Below are 17,535 nucleotides of genomic sequence, written 5' to 3' on the forward strand. Positions count from 1 at the left end.
ACGAATCCGGAGAAACATTTTTACGGTTGCTTCAAGTACGGGATAAAAAATTTCACAATTTTGGGTTATGTTTTACGATTGGACAAGTTTAAATCGGTAAGTTGTTACAATTGAAAATTGGAGGGGGCAGCTGTAATATTTGGATAAGTTCAGGGGTTATTTGTGTATTAGGCCATTATTTAATTAGAGTTATGCAGTTGAGTCTAATTATTTAACTCAAAGTGTACGTTTAGTCCTTTTTACTTAGCACAAATTTTCGTTTTGAGTTATTTAGGTGTTGTTTGGTTAGAAAAGATAGTTGATTTTTAGAGAGAAAAAACTCCAAAAATGGTGATTTTCGAAAATAAAAAAATGTGGTTTTATGGTAAATATTGTTCTAAACAACTTTAATTGTTGAATATTTTCATTTTAAGGTCGTTAAGGGTCATTTTAAAGAATTACTTAAAATTGAATGGTTAGGGATGCTAAAAAATGTAAAATTGCGTGGTTTTTATTTAAATTTTGAATTTCTATAGTCATACCCTTAGAAAAGCAAAGTTCAGGGACCATAGATGTAATTTACTTTCATTTTATTCAATGAAGTCATTGACTTATAATTTTTATTTCTTTCAATAAAATCATTACGTAAACAAAAAGTCATTAAAATATTAACGTGACAACCATATTTAAAAGAACTATATTACATATTACATGGCTGTCACACAGCAACTACGAGTATATCACGTGACAACTAAAAAATATTATATATATATATTACCCTGCAATGAATTAATCAAATAACAACTTTTTTTTTTTGTCATGTAACTATATAAATCATTTCCAACGTGATATATTTAAGCAATTTTTTGTCCGAATTGCGATTAAAAAAAAACAGAAGAAAGTTTAATGATTTTATTTAAACAAAATGAAGTTAAGTGATCTTTTTAAAACTAATTTCAAACTTCAGTGATCATATCAGTGAAACTAACCCTACTTTTTGGTTACGGGTTACGTAGTAAAGAGAGCCAGCCCGGCACAAATTTAGAAGATTACCATTGATGTGGTGGCTATTGATGATAGCTTTTTTTTCTAAACAACATGTATTTTCATTGAGAAAAATCTATTTGGAATTTAGTCTTCTATTTATTTTTAATAATTAATAATTAGTGTTTAATTAAGTTATAATAAATTGTTTATTTTTGGAGATAAAATACAGTATATTTAGATTAATAAATAAATTAAACTATAAAAATAAAAATGTTATATAAAAAAAAGTTATATTACATGTAAGAAAGAGGAAAAAAAAAAAATTAACGTACCAAAATAGTTCTAAGGTTTTCGGGAAAGTATCAATATAAGTTCTAGGTACAAAATAGCACAAATGTAGACCAATTCACGTCATTCATATTACTCAGTTAAGTTTTGATTTCTCTATCCACGTACCATTGATGAAACTTAACGGAGTAATATGAATGTTATCTCACGTTCCGTTAATGAGGCCTAAATTGATACTTTTTTTTTAAATGTTAACTCTATATTGGTTCCATTTTATACGTGCAGTCTAAATTAATGTTTTCCTAAAAACTAAAGACTTATTTTAGTACCTTAACCCTGGGTAAATTACACCCATGGCCACTGAAATTTACCCATTTCACATTATGGCCACTCAACTTCATTTCTTCCCGGTATGTCCACTGAACTTTACACTTTTTAACACCGGTGTCCACTCAATTTTAACTAACTTCTCAAAATGACCATAACGATCGTTAACGACCCCAAAATGAAAATATTCAAGAATTAAAGTTGTTCAGAATGAAATTTACCATGAAACCAAATTTTTTATTTTCGAAAATCACATTTTTTGGAGTTTTCTCTCTCTAAAAATTCACTTTATCTCTCCTAACCAAAACACCTAAATGACCTCAAAACGAAAATTTTCAAGAATTAAAGTTCCTTAGAATATCATTAACGCTTTGGATATTTTATTTTTAGCCATCAATGGTCATTTTGAGGCGTTAAGTGGCCACCGGTGTTAAAAAGTGTAAAATTCAGTGGCCATACCGGGAAGAAATGAAGTTCAGTGGCCATTATGTGAAAGTGCGTAAAGTTCAATGGCTATAGGTGTAATTTACCCCCTTAACCCTTAAAAAACATGTAATTGATTTTTTAATATGAAAACATAAAAAATATATTATTTTAATACCAAATATAATTCCAAAAAGAAAAAAGTATCACAGAACATAGTAAGTTTTTATTTTATTTTATTTTTGTGTCTTAATTATTTTAATTTCATGTTATGTCTTAAATATTTGGTTTCAACTGCAGTCGAGAATATTTCAATAATATATATAGAAATTGAGTAAATTACATCCATGGCCACTGAACTTTATCCATTTTCACATTATGACCACTGAACTTCATTTCTTCCCGGTATGGTCATTGAACTTCACACTTTTTAACACCGGTGGCCACTCAACGCCTCAAAACGACCGTTCACGGCTAAAAATAAAAAATCCAAAGCGTTAATAATATTCTAAGGAACTTTAATTCTTGAAAATTTTCGTTTTGAGGTCATTTAAATGTTGTTTGGTTATGAGAGAGAAAGTGAATTTTTAGAGAGAAAAAGCTCCAAAAAATGTGATTTTCGAAAATAAAAAATGTGGTTTCATGGTAAATGTTGTTCTGAACAACTTTAATTCTTGAATATTTTCATTTTGAGGTCGTTAACGGTCATTGTGAGAAGTTAGTTAAAATTGAGTCGCGACCGGTGTTAAAAAATGTAAAGTTCAATGGCCATACTGGGGGAAATGAAGTTGAGTGGCCATAATGTGAAAATGGATAAAGTTTAGTGGCCATGGGTGTAATTTACCCTATAGAAATTATTAGGTGCTTCTGTGAATTTTATTAAACAACTTTATTTATTTATTTATTATGAGCAGATGATTCTTTTGGAGAAAGTAGTGGTTAACTATATGTTAAATAGATAAATTTAAGATAAAATAAAATACAAATCGGGTTCCGTTTTGTTTAACGAAAAATATTATGCAATAAAATATTTTTTCAACTTTTCGGTGTTTATTTGTTATAGAAAAATAAGTTAACGGAAAATATCATGTTAGTCAACAGAAAAAATATAAAGAACGTGTAGAAAATGTTTTTTCTAACCATTTTCTTCAATTCTGACTCCTTCTTTTAGTTCTTTTTTTTGCTTGATCCAACTATAATCCATATAAAACACGAAAAGCAGTAAAAACATGAAAAATATGAAAAGTGAAAAAACGGTAAAAATGTGAAAACGAGCGAAAGCACCAAAATGACAAAAACATGAAAACAGTAAGACAAAAAAACGTGGAAAATGCAAAAATAGTATGGTGAAAACACGAAAAATGAAAAAAAAATGTGAAAACACGAAAATTATAAAAAATGGAAAACATTGAAAACACAAAAAAAAAACATTAAACGTGAAAATGGAAAAAGAGTAAAAAATAAAAGTGAAAACGCGAAAAAACGAAAATCGTGAATACGGTAAAAAATAAAAAAGGTGAAAACAGTAAAAACATGAAACAAAAAACAAAAAAAAATTATGAAAAACGGAAAAACATGAAAAACGGAAAAAATGAAAATCGAAAAGAAAAACGTGAAAAATGGTAAAAGCGGAAAACAATAAGAACGCAAAAAAAAGTGAAAAAAGTCATTTAATAATAATTTCTTAAAAAACATATAAATAATAATATAAAAAAGATTTAAAAATTCCGAATAAACAAAAAAAAAATCCATTAATATATTTCAAATTTTTGAATTCTCTTTCCAGCCCATGAAAGGATGATGAATTTTCTGCGGATGATATTAATTCCAAAATATGATTAAATCTTCATAAGAAAATGACTTTTTTTTTTTGAAAGATAAAAAAAATTACTTGGAATTTATATATTATTGAGAAAAATACAACACAAATTTTTTTTAATAGAATTTGAAAGAATTATCTATATATTGTGTGGCTAATTTTCACCACTATATTTTGTGGCTAATTTTCACCATTAATATAAATAGGTAAACATGGAGCAGTGCATAGGTAGGTGAGGTAAAAGTGGAAATAAAATAAAATATTAAGCAAAGAAAAGTGTGGGTAATTTACATCTATGGCCACTGAACTTTAACCAATTTTAACATTTCTGGATCCGTTTGAACTGCATCTGTTGGCTAAAATCTTTGTATTTATAATCTTTTTTGTTATAGCAAGAGCAGAAACGGTAGATCTTATCTGTAGATCCTGGATCTACGTGGTTGCAAAAGAAAGAACTTAGATCCGAAAGTTCAGAATGGTTCAAACGTTGAAGATTGGACTACAGTTACTTTGCGACGAATTTGGAGCTATGATCAATATATGTTTCAACTGTTGTTTATGTTACATTTAATGGCTTTTTTTGCTCTTAGTAGTCACTTTCTTGCCCTAGTGGATCATGTATTAGGCTTAGCCTATATGTATGTGAGGTTTTATTCCTTACTAGTTTCATGTTGTACTTGTAATTTTATTACTTAATAAAATATTAGCATTACTATAAAAAAAAACTTCAATTTTTAACAGTATGACCACTGAATTTTACACTTTTTAATACCAGTGGTCACTCAACGTCTCAAAACAATCGTTGACGGTCTCAAAAATAAAAAATTCAAAGAGTTAATGATATTCTAAGGAACTTTAATTCTTGAAATTTTTTGTTTTGAGGTCATTTAGGTGTTGTTTGGTTAGGAGAAACAATGTGAATTTTTAAAAAGAGAAAGCTCTAAAAATGGGTGATTTTGGAAAATAAAAAATGTGGTTTCATAGTAATCGTTTTTCTGAACAACTTTAATTCTTGAATATTTTTATTTTGAGGTTGTTAACGGTCATTTTGAGGAGTTAGTTAAAGTTAAGTGGCCACCGGTGTTAAAAAGTGTAAAGTTCAGTGACCATACCGTTAAAAATTAAAGTTCAGTGGCCACAATATTAAAATGATAAAATTCAATGGCCATGGGTGTAATTTACCCGTGGATTTTTATATAAGTATTGAATTTAATAAAAATATTAGTTTTATACACTAGCAATTTCCTCCACACTTTATTTAACATATATTAATTTAAAAGCCAATAATTATATGGAGGCTCGTTCAGACTGTCTCTCTGTGGTTCTTACTATTACCAAGTTGTCAACTCGTCTGTTTTATTTAGATGAGATTATTTCTGAGGTGTTATTTGGTTTGTGGAATAGAATAGATATTCCATAAGAATAGAATAGGAGGGAATAGAAAAAGTATTCCTTAGCAATATCAATTCTTATGTTTGGTTGATGGAATGTGATAAAAATGAATAGCTAGGTTTGTAGGTCAAATGTCAATATTACCCTCAAGTGTAATTTCTTGTTTATTTTAAAAAAATATTTATTATCAGTAATTATTCAAATATTTAATATATATTAAAAGCGAAAAATGGGAAAACACGAAAAACAGGAACACATGAAATGAAATCACTTTAATTTATTTCATTTTTCTTGATTCATTTTAGAAAAAGAATTTTTGAAAATATTATTAGTATTGCTTCAAATTTTTATGAAAATTCTGTCTTAATTTATTTTTTTTTATTTTTTCAGTCTTAATCCATTTGTGAAATAGCTATTGCATGGCCAAAAGATTCACAAAAAAAAAAAAAATGTACGAATAGAAATAGACTAGGAATAGCTATTCTATTCCTAGCTTATTCCGCGAACCAAAAGAGCCATGAGTATTTTACTACAAGCATTGATTAATGTCTCCATTTCCTTTGTTAAACGTCCACTGAACTCAGGGGTTCATAGGTTAGCTCGAGTCTGTTGTCTCTTGTTCTGTTTGTGGAGAGTAGGTGAACCTCCCTCCTTTTCTTGATGATATTCTTTTAACCGATATTCAATAAAGTTTGCTTATTTTCTCAAAAAAATAATAATATATAAAAGCCAATAATTAGTTCAAGCAAAGTCATTTAGATAACTTTTCTTTTTGAAAAGCTCCCAAAAATAATATTAGAGCAACTCTAGTAGTTACATTAAACGGTAAATTTATAATTTTTCAAAGATCTCCTAGAACTGTAATTGTTGGAGTCGCCACATTTAAGGAGCTCACTCAATCTGGGGACTCACTGATGGAGAATGAATGTGAAGCAAGCTAGATGTAAGATTATTAGAAACATCCGGTTCTTCATGTCAAATGAATGAGCTCCATACATATTTTGTCATGTGTAATATGAATCCACACATATTATAAGAGGTTCCACTATTTTATTTATTAAGTGAGGTCACAATACACGTGTCCAAATATGAATTGGGGAGTCTCCAAGTGACATGAAAGACCGGGTGTTTGATATAAAAACTCCATACAGACACAAGCTCGGGATGGCTACCAATCGTGAAGAAGGCGTGAGTTTCAGATGCTTCGCGACACGTCTATATCCCTTTAAATCCAAATGTTTCTGTTAATTATGTAAAAACAGTAGGGGCCGTCACTGCAAATTTGTTCTTTTACTACTAAGATATGGCTATAAATGAGCCAAGCCGCTCATTAGCGGTTCGGTGGTTGGCTCGAAAAAAAGCTCAGTTCGATTTATAAACGAGCAATTTCATGAACACAATTTCGAGACTCGATTCGTAAATGAACCGAGGTTGAGCATGACAAAGCTCGCGAGTAGGCACGGTTATAGGCTCGTGAACAAGTTCATGAACAAACTCGATTATAATATCTATGAACAACCTTGACACAGGCTCGTGGATAAACTCGATAGAAGCTCGTGAATAAACTCATAAAAATAATATTGAATATTATTTATATTTAATAATTATAATTTGATATATAGCTCATTCCAATTTTTTTTATTGTAGTAAAATATAAATTAGGTTAGGAGGATAAGGAGATTTAGGTTTTTTTTCTGAATTATCGGTAGATCATTTCATTATTCATTACATTCACTTCTTCTCCTTCGGTTTCTCTTTTCATTTCCGCTTCCCTCTCATCACAATATTTTTTATTTAATAACTCAAAAGGAGGCTTTTAATGTTTATGCATGTAAAATTGTATTATTTCATTTGCTAAATATGCTATTATGTTATTTGATATTATTTCGCTCATGAAGAGAAAAGGCAAGCTGTTTGCAAGCAAACTCGTGAATAAAATAAATGAGCAGCTCACGAACAAGATAAACGAGCTAGCTCGTGAACAAACGAGTTCCTAAACGAGTCGAGCTCAAATATAAATTTGAGCTCGAAGCTTGGCTCGAGCTCGTTAACATGATGACGAGTCAAGCCTGAGCAGGCCAGAGCTCGGCTCGGCTCGATTACAACTCTATAACAAGTGGGGTCCGCCACTAAAAAGATACTCCCTTCCATTCTGAATTATATGCCGCTTAAGGGAGGGAGAAAAATTCTGAATTTTAAATCGTTTTAACTCAATTTCACTCATTTTTTCAAATTTTCCCTTACTAAAATTTCCCCTTTCATAACGCATATTTTCAAGAATAAAAAAAATATAAAGTTTGATTCTATAAAGAAAAATATGGAAAGTTTATGATAAAATATTAAGCGAGAAAAAAGAGAATATTTCATTTATAACAAACCGGATAGAACTGGGATCAGACGAGCAATGATTGAAATAAACTGACCGTAAGTATTTATATTCGCTATATCTCTAATTAAGATGCATTGTTAAAAAGAATTATTCAGTGCTTTCTCAACTTGAAAATCTAAAAATAGATCTTCATCTATATATACACGTTATGTCCTGAAATATATGGGCAAAATGAATCAATTTTTCTACTTTATTTATGAATTTTACTTTAAATAGCATTTACTAGAGATTCCCATTATTTAGATTAATATTCCCTAAATAAAAATAAAGGAATAAGGCAATATTTACGGTCAGAAGAAATTTTATTCGTAACATTGGCAGTCAAGAACAGTTTTTACATCTAATATTGATAAGTTTGGTTAATTTTAGATATAATTGTAAAACACATATATTTTGTTCATTATTCTGCATCAATTGCATATTTGTTGGTTTAAAAATAAGTTTCATACTTTTTATGATTTAATAATAGAATTGGAGATTAATATTTTTAAATTTGGTGAAATATTTGAATTTTTTTTATCTAACTCGTATAAAATACAGTATAATTTTTTTTTAACTTTTTTCACATCTAATCATATGTTTGTGATTTGTTGCTAATTACTGATAAAATGATGTACATGTGAAGTGTAGATGACAATATTTTTGATCAAGAATACAGTTTAATGCATTATCTCTCCAATAGACCCAATTTGTTAATGCAGTATTTTTCACATGGACCCTAATGACCATGTGAATTTGGTCATTCACCGTTAGATGTAGGCTGATTAAATCTAAGCCTTAGGATGCTTTGAATCTCCACCTTAGGATTTTAATCAGCTTACATCTAATGGTGAATGACTACATTCACCGTGGTCATTAGGGTCCATGTGAACGCTACTGTTTGTTAATGTTAGGGGTAAAATTGCTATTGATTGCTAATGTTAAAGGTAAAGTTGCATGATTTTAGATGTTTTTTATGAACGATTTTAGACGTTAACAGTAAAATTGCTCCTTGTTGTAAAACTTAAGGATATTTTTACACTTTATCCCAAAAATAAATAAAAGGAAAATTCATTATATAAGTAAATCTGTTAAGGGAAAATTACATAGAAATTCATCTTTTAAAAACTATTTAATATATTTAAGGATTAGAATTTATAAATTAGAAGTCTAGAATATATTTCCTACGGTTTATGGTTTATGAATTGGAGTCTAGAATTTTTAAATTATGATGTAAAATTATAATATATAGAAAATAATGGCATATTAAGAATTAAGTTTGATAATATGACTTAGTTGTAATTTTGTATTTAATTATGATATTCATGTAATTGACCCATCTGTTAATGGGTTGGAATGCATTGATTTGGGCTGGACCTCATGGGCCTACATATTAAAACACATTAAAAAAAAAAGAAATTACATAGAAATTCATTATGTATTGAGATTATAATGGTTTATAAATGATAAGTGTAAGATTATGATTTATAAATTGGGGTCTGTAACAAAACCATACTTTATTTGTGATATATAAGAAAAATGATATATTAAAAATTAATTTTAATAATATGATTTAATTATAATTTTATACCTAATTATGATTTCCATGTAAAAATCTCTTAAGAAATAATAATTTGGTTATAACTAAAAGAAAAATTTAATATAGTTCGTTATCAATTTTATCGGGCTTAGACCGAGCTTAAACATGTAAATCATATTTTGAGCCCAACTCAAGTAGATCCATCCTCTTTAATAAAAGATATGGATCTAAGACAGACATTCAGCTCAACATAATGATCCGAGCCCATATGCTGAACCAATCGGTCAGCAACACACGGGACTACGACGTGACTGATATACACAACAGGGTATTTAGGACATTCCTCTGCCCTTCAAGTGATGCCTATAAATTGTGAAACCCTTTCTATGTTAAACGACGGACATTTTCTTACTTCTACCTTTTCTCTTTCTATGTTCCTCACTATGGGAGTGCTTGTTTTAGTTTTTCGGATGAGTGTTTAACGTTTCACTCCTAACCGTAGAAAATGTAACGTTTGATTAGGTTTATATAACCGCAATGTTTAACATTTTTTCTGGAAACTGCAACATTTTTGAGGTTTTTATGAACATTTGTTTATAGTAATTTGTTATTGATAAAATTATATTTCTTATTCTACAAAATATGTTTATGCTTTAATTCTAATTCTATTTCTATATCATAATTACTGAATGAATAAGGTTTTGATGCGTTCAATAACTTTTTCTTGTTTTAATTTTTTTAATTTTTAATCTAGATTATTTTTATTAATTTGTGTGATACATTTTTTATTTTATAATTTATTTGTCGATTAAATTAAAACATATCCATATTAGACATTTTAAATGGATAAATTATACCCATGGCCATTGAACTTTATACATTTAATATTCTGGCCACTGAACATCAATTCTTAACGACATGACCATTAAACTTTACACTTTTTAACATTGGTGGTCACTCAACACCTCAAAACAACCATTAATGGTTTCAAAATAAAAAATTTGAAGAGTTAATGATATTCTAAGAAACTTTAATTCTTAAAAATTTTCATTTTGAGATCATTTAGGTGTTGTTTGGTTAGGAGAGAGAAAGTGAATTTTTAGAGAGAGAAAGCTCCAAAAAGGTGATTTTTGAAAATAAAAAATGTGCTTTCATTGTAATGCCGTTCTGAGCAACTTTAATTGAATATTTTCATTTTGAGGTCTTTAACGGTCATTTTAAGGAGTTAGTTAAAGTTGAGTGGCCAACGGTGTTAAAAAATATAAAATTCAGTGGTCATACCGTTAAGAATTGAAGTTCAGTAGCCATAATGTTAAAATGGTTAAAATTTAGTGTCTGTAGGTGTAATTTATCCCATTTTAAATACTAACAGCAACAGTTCAATATAATTTTACCAAAAACTAATAAATAAACAACTAACAGCAACAGCAAACAGCAAATAATAAACAACTAACTGTAACAATAAACATCAACAACAATAACTATTAGATAATAGCTAAACCTAACGGATTTTACATTTCACTGTTCCTTGGAGTGTTTCTTAAAGACCGCTCTCGATGTAGATACTACAGCGAAGTTCTCCGAAAGTCGTTCGATACCAACTTTTCATCTTATATATTCAATTAAATGAAAGAGATAATAATGATGGGATGGTTAAGAACCACATACATGAAATATTAGTTATTCCAACAAAAAATCAAATGAATAAAAACAGCATATAGAACGTTAGGTTAATTCTATATAAATGCCAAAAACAACATTGTCTCACTTAATTCGTATTCAATTAGGTACATTAATGAGTCCCCAACCAAATAGAATTTTGTGTTTTAGAAATCTATTTTGCGACGAAATGTTTCGCCAATAATTGAGACGAAAATTTCCGTCGGTTTCTATTCCTGAATATCTTTCTTTAAAAGGATATCTAATTCTTTAAAGATTGTTTTATCAAGCTAAATAGTGACGGTGCGAGTAAAGGTAACTTGGGGCAGGCTATGGCCGGGGGGAGGGGGGGTTGCGAGGAACGCTTTAGGAGCTTGGCTAGGTGGGTTTGCAGTGAACCTGGGCATTTGCACGACAATTTTGGTAGAACTTTGGGGTTTATATTTTGTACTAAAATTTGCTTGGAATAGACGGTATAAGAAAGTGGTGTTTGAGATGGATTCTTTAGTCATTGTTCGGTTAATGCAGGAAGGAACTGATAATTGACACATTTATTATTGGCTGTTCTCGGAGTGTCAGAAGCTTTTTCGACAGGATTGGGAAGTGAGGATTGTTCATGTTTTTACGCGAAGGAAACAGAGCCGTGGGCTGGATGGCGAACTACGCAGGGGTTTTGTCTCTAGGACTTCACGAGTGTGAGGTGACTCCTGCAGGCATCCAAGATATTATTTTTTTCTGACCAGTGCGGTACTTGTCTCCCTAGGATGACTCGTACGGGTTAGTTTTGTTTTTTTTTTTTTGTCGAGGTATAACCCTTCCATCTCATCAAAAAAAGACATCAATAACAAAAGATGATTCTGTCATTAACCCCTCTACATCGACGCACCATATCATGTTTCCACTCTAATTATAAAGCATGAATTGATAAATTAGATTAATATGCGAGTGGGAGAGAATGCTCAATTTTTTTTGGTGATAAACATTATGTACGAACTCAGACTATTTCTACTGTAAGCCAGAAAGTGAGAGGTTAACATCACAATCATATAATGTGTAATTTTTTGTTAGAAAGACATTTAATAGCGTCATTTGATAAATGTTGGAACTGAAATTGTATTGTTTTTAATATGTGGAGTGAAATTTCTTCACTTGGGTGATATTAAAAAAATTCATTTCCACATTTATTTAAAGGAATAGGGTTAAAATTTATCCATAGCGTTTTTCAAGAAATGTAGATTTACTCCTAACATACGAATTAGTAAACTTTTACACTTAACGTTTCCAACCAAGATCAATTTTATCTCTACGTTACAAAAAAAAAAAAGGGAATAAGGAGCAAATTTGCCTCTGTGGTTTTAGTGGAGGAGCGAATTTACACCTAACATATGAAATAACTAAATATATTCCTAACATTTACAAGGAGGATCAAATATACCCTTGTCTAATGGAGAAAAATAACGGAATAACTTTACTGTTAGTTGACTCGTTTATTAAAAGCTCAAGCTGATAGTTAATGCACAATCATATATCTTATATTAATCTCTGATAATGAGGCCAGTTGATTTTCTATCGCATCAAATTAAATGGAATTTGAGTCAGCGAATCATATATTTAACACATTAACGGGGCGTTTGGTATTCTATTGGGATAGGGATAGGGATAAAGGTTGGGATATGGATAAGGATAAATGGTTGGGATAAGGATAAAAATATGATAGTCGAGAATTATTATTCAATGTTTGGTATGTGGGATAGGGATGATGATAAAATAATACATTTTACTATTTTAACCTTATTTAAACTACATAACACTAATTTGAGGGATAAGATGAACTTTTTCATCCTATTAAAATCGCATGAGCTTATCCCGCCTCCTTATACCACCCCCTCCTGGGTATAGGATTTGAGGGATAAGAGGCTTATCTTTCATCCGTCTCACTCTTCTATCTCACAAACAAACACGAGATAACTTATCTCGTATTTTTTATCCATATCCCACCTCCTATATCCCTTCTAACAAACACCTCGTAAGAGTCCCATGAACATGACTCAAAAAGTTGATTGACATTTGAATTTACTTTTTAGTTTCCCGAACTTGCTTACCTGATCTATTGCTTATTAAACTTGGTTAAAGTGATATAAATTTCAACTTGTTCGAATCCAATCACATTCTGCCACGTAGATCTAAAGAGCTAATTATGTAATTTTAAATAGGGTAAATAATTTATTAGTTCCTGTCTTTTTACCTAACACACTGTTTAGTCTCATTATTTTGAAAAGCACATTGTAAGGTCCATATTTTTTTTTGTCAATATTAACCATTTGGTCATTCTGTCTAGTTTTTTTAGATTTTTAACCGAACATATCTTAGTTTTCAGGACAACTATAGTAGATACAAAATGATCATATTACTCTGTTATTTTCAGTTTGTCTGTATACCAAATATAACGGTTAAAAATCTAAACAAAAATAGTCAGAATGACTAAATGATTAATATTGACAAAAGATAGGAATCTTATAGTGTGTTTTTCAAAATAGGAGATTAAATAGTGTGTTAGGTAAAAAGGAGTGGACTAATAAATTATTTACCCTTTTAAATAAATTCAGAGGGCTAACGAGAAACTTTATAAGTTCATGAGGCAGTCAAGTAGCTTTTTGGACGAAGTTTAGAGACTCCTAATGTATTAAGTCTAAACAATATTTAGTAAAAAATATAAAAATAATCATTGTGGTTTGACTAATTTATAAAAACAGTTTCCATGGTTTAAAATTTTGTAAGAGTATCTCCAATAGATGGTGCTTAAAAGAGTGACAACTGATGTGACATTGAGTTTGTCAATTTTCAAAAGGTGTCTACTATTAGAGTGATGGCGGGCTAAGGAAGGTTGCCGATTTTTGGCAACCTTGTTTTAAAGTTGTGAAACTTTTTTTAATATAAAAAAGTGATTTACTGTGCATATTTTTTATGAGTCTCTCTCCTTTCACTATTTGTTGATAATATTTATAATTAAAATAAATTATATATAAAGTAATGATTTATGAAACCGTTATAGCAACTTTTAAAGTTGCTTACTATTTGAGCATTTTTTAACAAGAATTGCCAAAAGTGATGTAGATAATTAAATTAATAAAATACTATATTTTAATATGATGTGTTAAGTTTTGACACTTTTTAAAGTAATCTCTATTGGATATGCTTTAAACATGATTTCTTTACTTTGTAAACTCAATCATTCTGTTAAAAATTATTATTGTTATTAGAAGTTAATCTGTTGATTATTTCTTAAGCCAAACACGGCATATATACAATTATACAAGAGTAATTTTAGGAGCTAATCTAGGAAACAAAACAACCTACTAATTACAAATAACTCTACAACAATATTTACTAAAACAGAATAATAGCCATTCGGTTATTCTAACACTCCCCCTCAGTCGAAGCAAGAGAAGGACGAATGGATAGACTGTTTCGAAATTCCTCAAAAAGAACTTGGGGAAGGCCTTTGGTAAAGATGTCAGCTATTTGATAATGTGAAGGAACATGCAAAACACGTACCTCGCCCTTAGCAACCTTTTCACGAACAAAATATATATCCATCACAATGTGCTTAGTTCGCTGGTGTTGAACAGGATTGCCCGACAGGTAAATCGCACTGACGTTATCACAATATACCAACGTGGCCTTTTGGATAGGACAATGAAGCTCAAGTAAAAGATTACGTAGCCAACACGACTTAGAAACAACATTAGCAACCCCTCTATATTCGGCCTCGGCACTAGACCGGGAAAGAGTTGCTTGGCGTTTATCAGACTAAGAGATAAGATTGTCCCCAAGAAATACGCAATAACCCGAGGTCGACCGTCTAGTGTCCGGACAGCCGCCCCAATCAGCGTTGGTATAGGCCAAAATAGTGGATGTGGAGCTCGGAAAAAGATGAAGACCATGAGAAATAGAACCCTGAACATACCGAATAATACGCTTGAGAGCGTGCATATGGACCTCTCTCGAATCATGCATGAACAAACATACCTGCTGAACAGCATAAGTGATATCGGGTCGAGTAAAAGTCAGATACTGAAGAGCTCTAGCAAGACTCCGGTATTGGGAAGGATCGGCATATGGTGGACTGTCAGTAGCAGAAAGCTTGGACTTAGTATCCACAGGCGTGAAGGAAGGTTTACAAGACGACATTCCCGCACGCTCAATAATTTCTTTGGCATATTTCTTTTAAGAAAAAAACAAACCACCGGAATTACGAGTAACCACAATACCAAGAAAATAGTTCAAGGGACCCAAATCCTTCATAGCAAATTCGGAGCTAAGAGTAGAAATAATGTGCTTACGAAGAGCATCAGAGGAAGCTATGAGGATGATGTCATCGACATATAACAACATATAAGCAATATGTGACCCATGATGATAAATAAAGAGGGAGTGATCCGAAGCACTATGAATAAATCCAAGAGTACACACAAAATCTGCAAATCGCTTGTACCAAGCATGAGGGGTTTGTTTGAGGCCACACAAGGACTTCTTCAACAGACATACATGATTCGGCTTGTCAGGATCCCGATAACCAACCAATTGATGCATATACACGGTTTCTTTCAATTCACCATGTAAGAAAGCATTCTTGACATCCAATTGATGGATATCCCAATGCTTGGAGAGAGCCAAACTGAGAACAGTACGAATAGTTGTGGGTTTTACAATCGGACTAAACGTTTCACCACAATCAACGCCCAAACTGATTAGCAGACGGAGGAGAAAAGGGAGAAGATCCCGCCGCCACCAAAATAGTCCCCGCCAAGGCAGTAGCGGCCTTCTTTGCTAAACCGGCCTCCTCCAATATAATCATCGATCGATCCTGATTAAATAAAGGAAGAGGATCCTTTTGTCGAATAATAGTGTTGATACTATTATATGCTTCAGTGAGACCCGAAACCATCTGAAGAACAAGCCGGTCATTCGACACCGGGGAATCCACATTACGGAGTTGATCCGATAATTCCTTTAGACGTTGACAATAAGTAGTGGCGAAAGAAAAATCCTCCATAAGAGTATGACAAAACTCTTCTTCAATTAAAACTGCACGGGAATGCTTATTGTCCTGAAAGATGTCACGTAAACGATTCCACGCCTCTATGGCGGTAGCATCCGGCTCAATTATCGTCTCTAACAGATCATTAGTAATGGTGGCATAAATCCACCTAAGAACCGTGGCATCTAAGGTTTCCCACTGATCTTTGGCAGCCGCATCGGAGGGAGAGGCAACGGCTTTACCATTCGGAATGATATGGTGGATAACTTTGTGGGATTTGGCAAAAACTTTAAAGAGTTCCGCCCAGGTAGAATATTGAACCTTTTCCAAACTAAGAATAATTGAGATATGGTTTTTAATATTAGACACCCCTAGCGCCGGATGAAACTTGGAGTCAGTCATGATGAACAGATTAATCGAGAAGCAGAAGGTAGAGGTGAAGATTGGCCGACCAGTATAGAGAGACTGGAAAAGAAAAGGACGGCGGCTCCAGGAAGAAAACTAGGGTTAGGGTGGTACCATATTATAGAAGATAATCTGTTGATTATTTCTTAAGCCTAACACGACATATATACAATTATACAAGAGTAATTTTAGGAGCTAATCTAGGAAACAAAACAACCTACTAATTACAAATAACTCTATAATAATATTTACTAAAACAGAATAATAACCATTCGGTTATTCTAACAATTTCATAATATCCTTGTGGTTTGGAATCACATAACCATGTAACCAGAACTAGAATCTTTGTAGTCAGGCAACACCGTTGGACCAAACCACCTATTGGGCACGTCAAATGCAAAATAGATGTGGCCATATGGAGCGACATAGGGACATTTGGTGCAGGGACTGTCATCTGTAACGATGAGTGATCCTTCCAAATTGGCTTAAGTATGTATAATGAAGGTACATTATCAGCAAAACCTGCTGAAGCTCTAGCACTGAAAAAAAGTTTACTTTGGACTCAAACCTTTGACTATGACCACATTACGTTTGAATCTGATGCTAAAGGCGTAGTCGAATCAATTCATTCGACTAAGAAAGACCTAACTGAATTCGGGATTGTGATTGCTGAAGCTAGAGCAATCCTGACCTCTCATTTGGGTTTTTCAGTAGTTTATGTTTGAAGGTTAGCGAATGAGGCAGTCCATATTTTGGCAAGAAATGCTCAGACCTATGCTAATTTTTTCATTCATTATTCTTCTCCTGTAATTATTAGGGACCGCCTGTTCAGGATGTCCCTACAAGTTATTAATAAAGTTATGAGTTTTACCTTAAAAAAAAATCTTTGTAGTCAAACCACAATATATTTTTTTATATTGATCCCACTATATACTAAGACTCCGTTTGGTACGCTGTAATTAACGTCGTAATGGAATGACCATTACAATGGAAGTTCATTACCATGTTTGGTTAGTAATATAAATTTTATCGTAATGGAATCACTATTACATCATTCAATTTTTTCTTCACAAATTTATGTAATGAACATTACAAACAAAATAGTTGTGAATCACCATTACAATTAGCCCTTGTATTTTTATTACTAATGGCGAAATACGAAAAAAACATGAAAATATAAAACCGAAAAAATGCGAAAATGTGAAAAAACTGAAAACAAGAAAAATGCAAAAAATGTTAAACATGAAAAAATGTGAAAAAACCGAAAAACGAGAAAAAAAATATGAAAAACACAAAAATGGTAAACG

The sequence above is a fragment of the Euphorbia lathyris genome, chromosome 6, assembly GCF_963576675.1.
Source record: "Euphorbia lathyris chromosome 6, ddEupLath1.1, whole genome shotgun sequence".
In the NCBI taxonomy this organism is placed as follows: domain Eukaryota; kingdom Viridiplantae; phylum Streptophyta; class Magnoliopsida; order Malpighiales; family Euphorbiaceae; genus Euphorbia; species Euphorbia lathyris.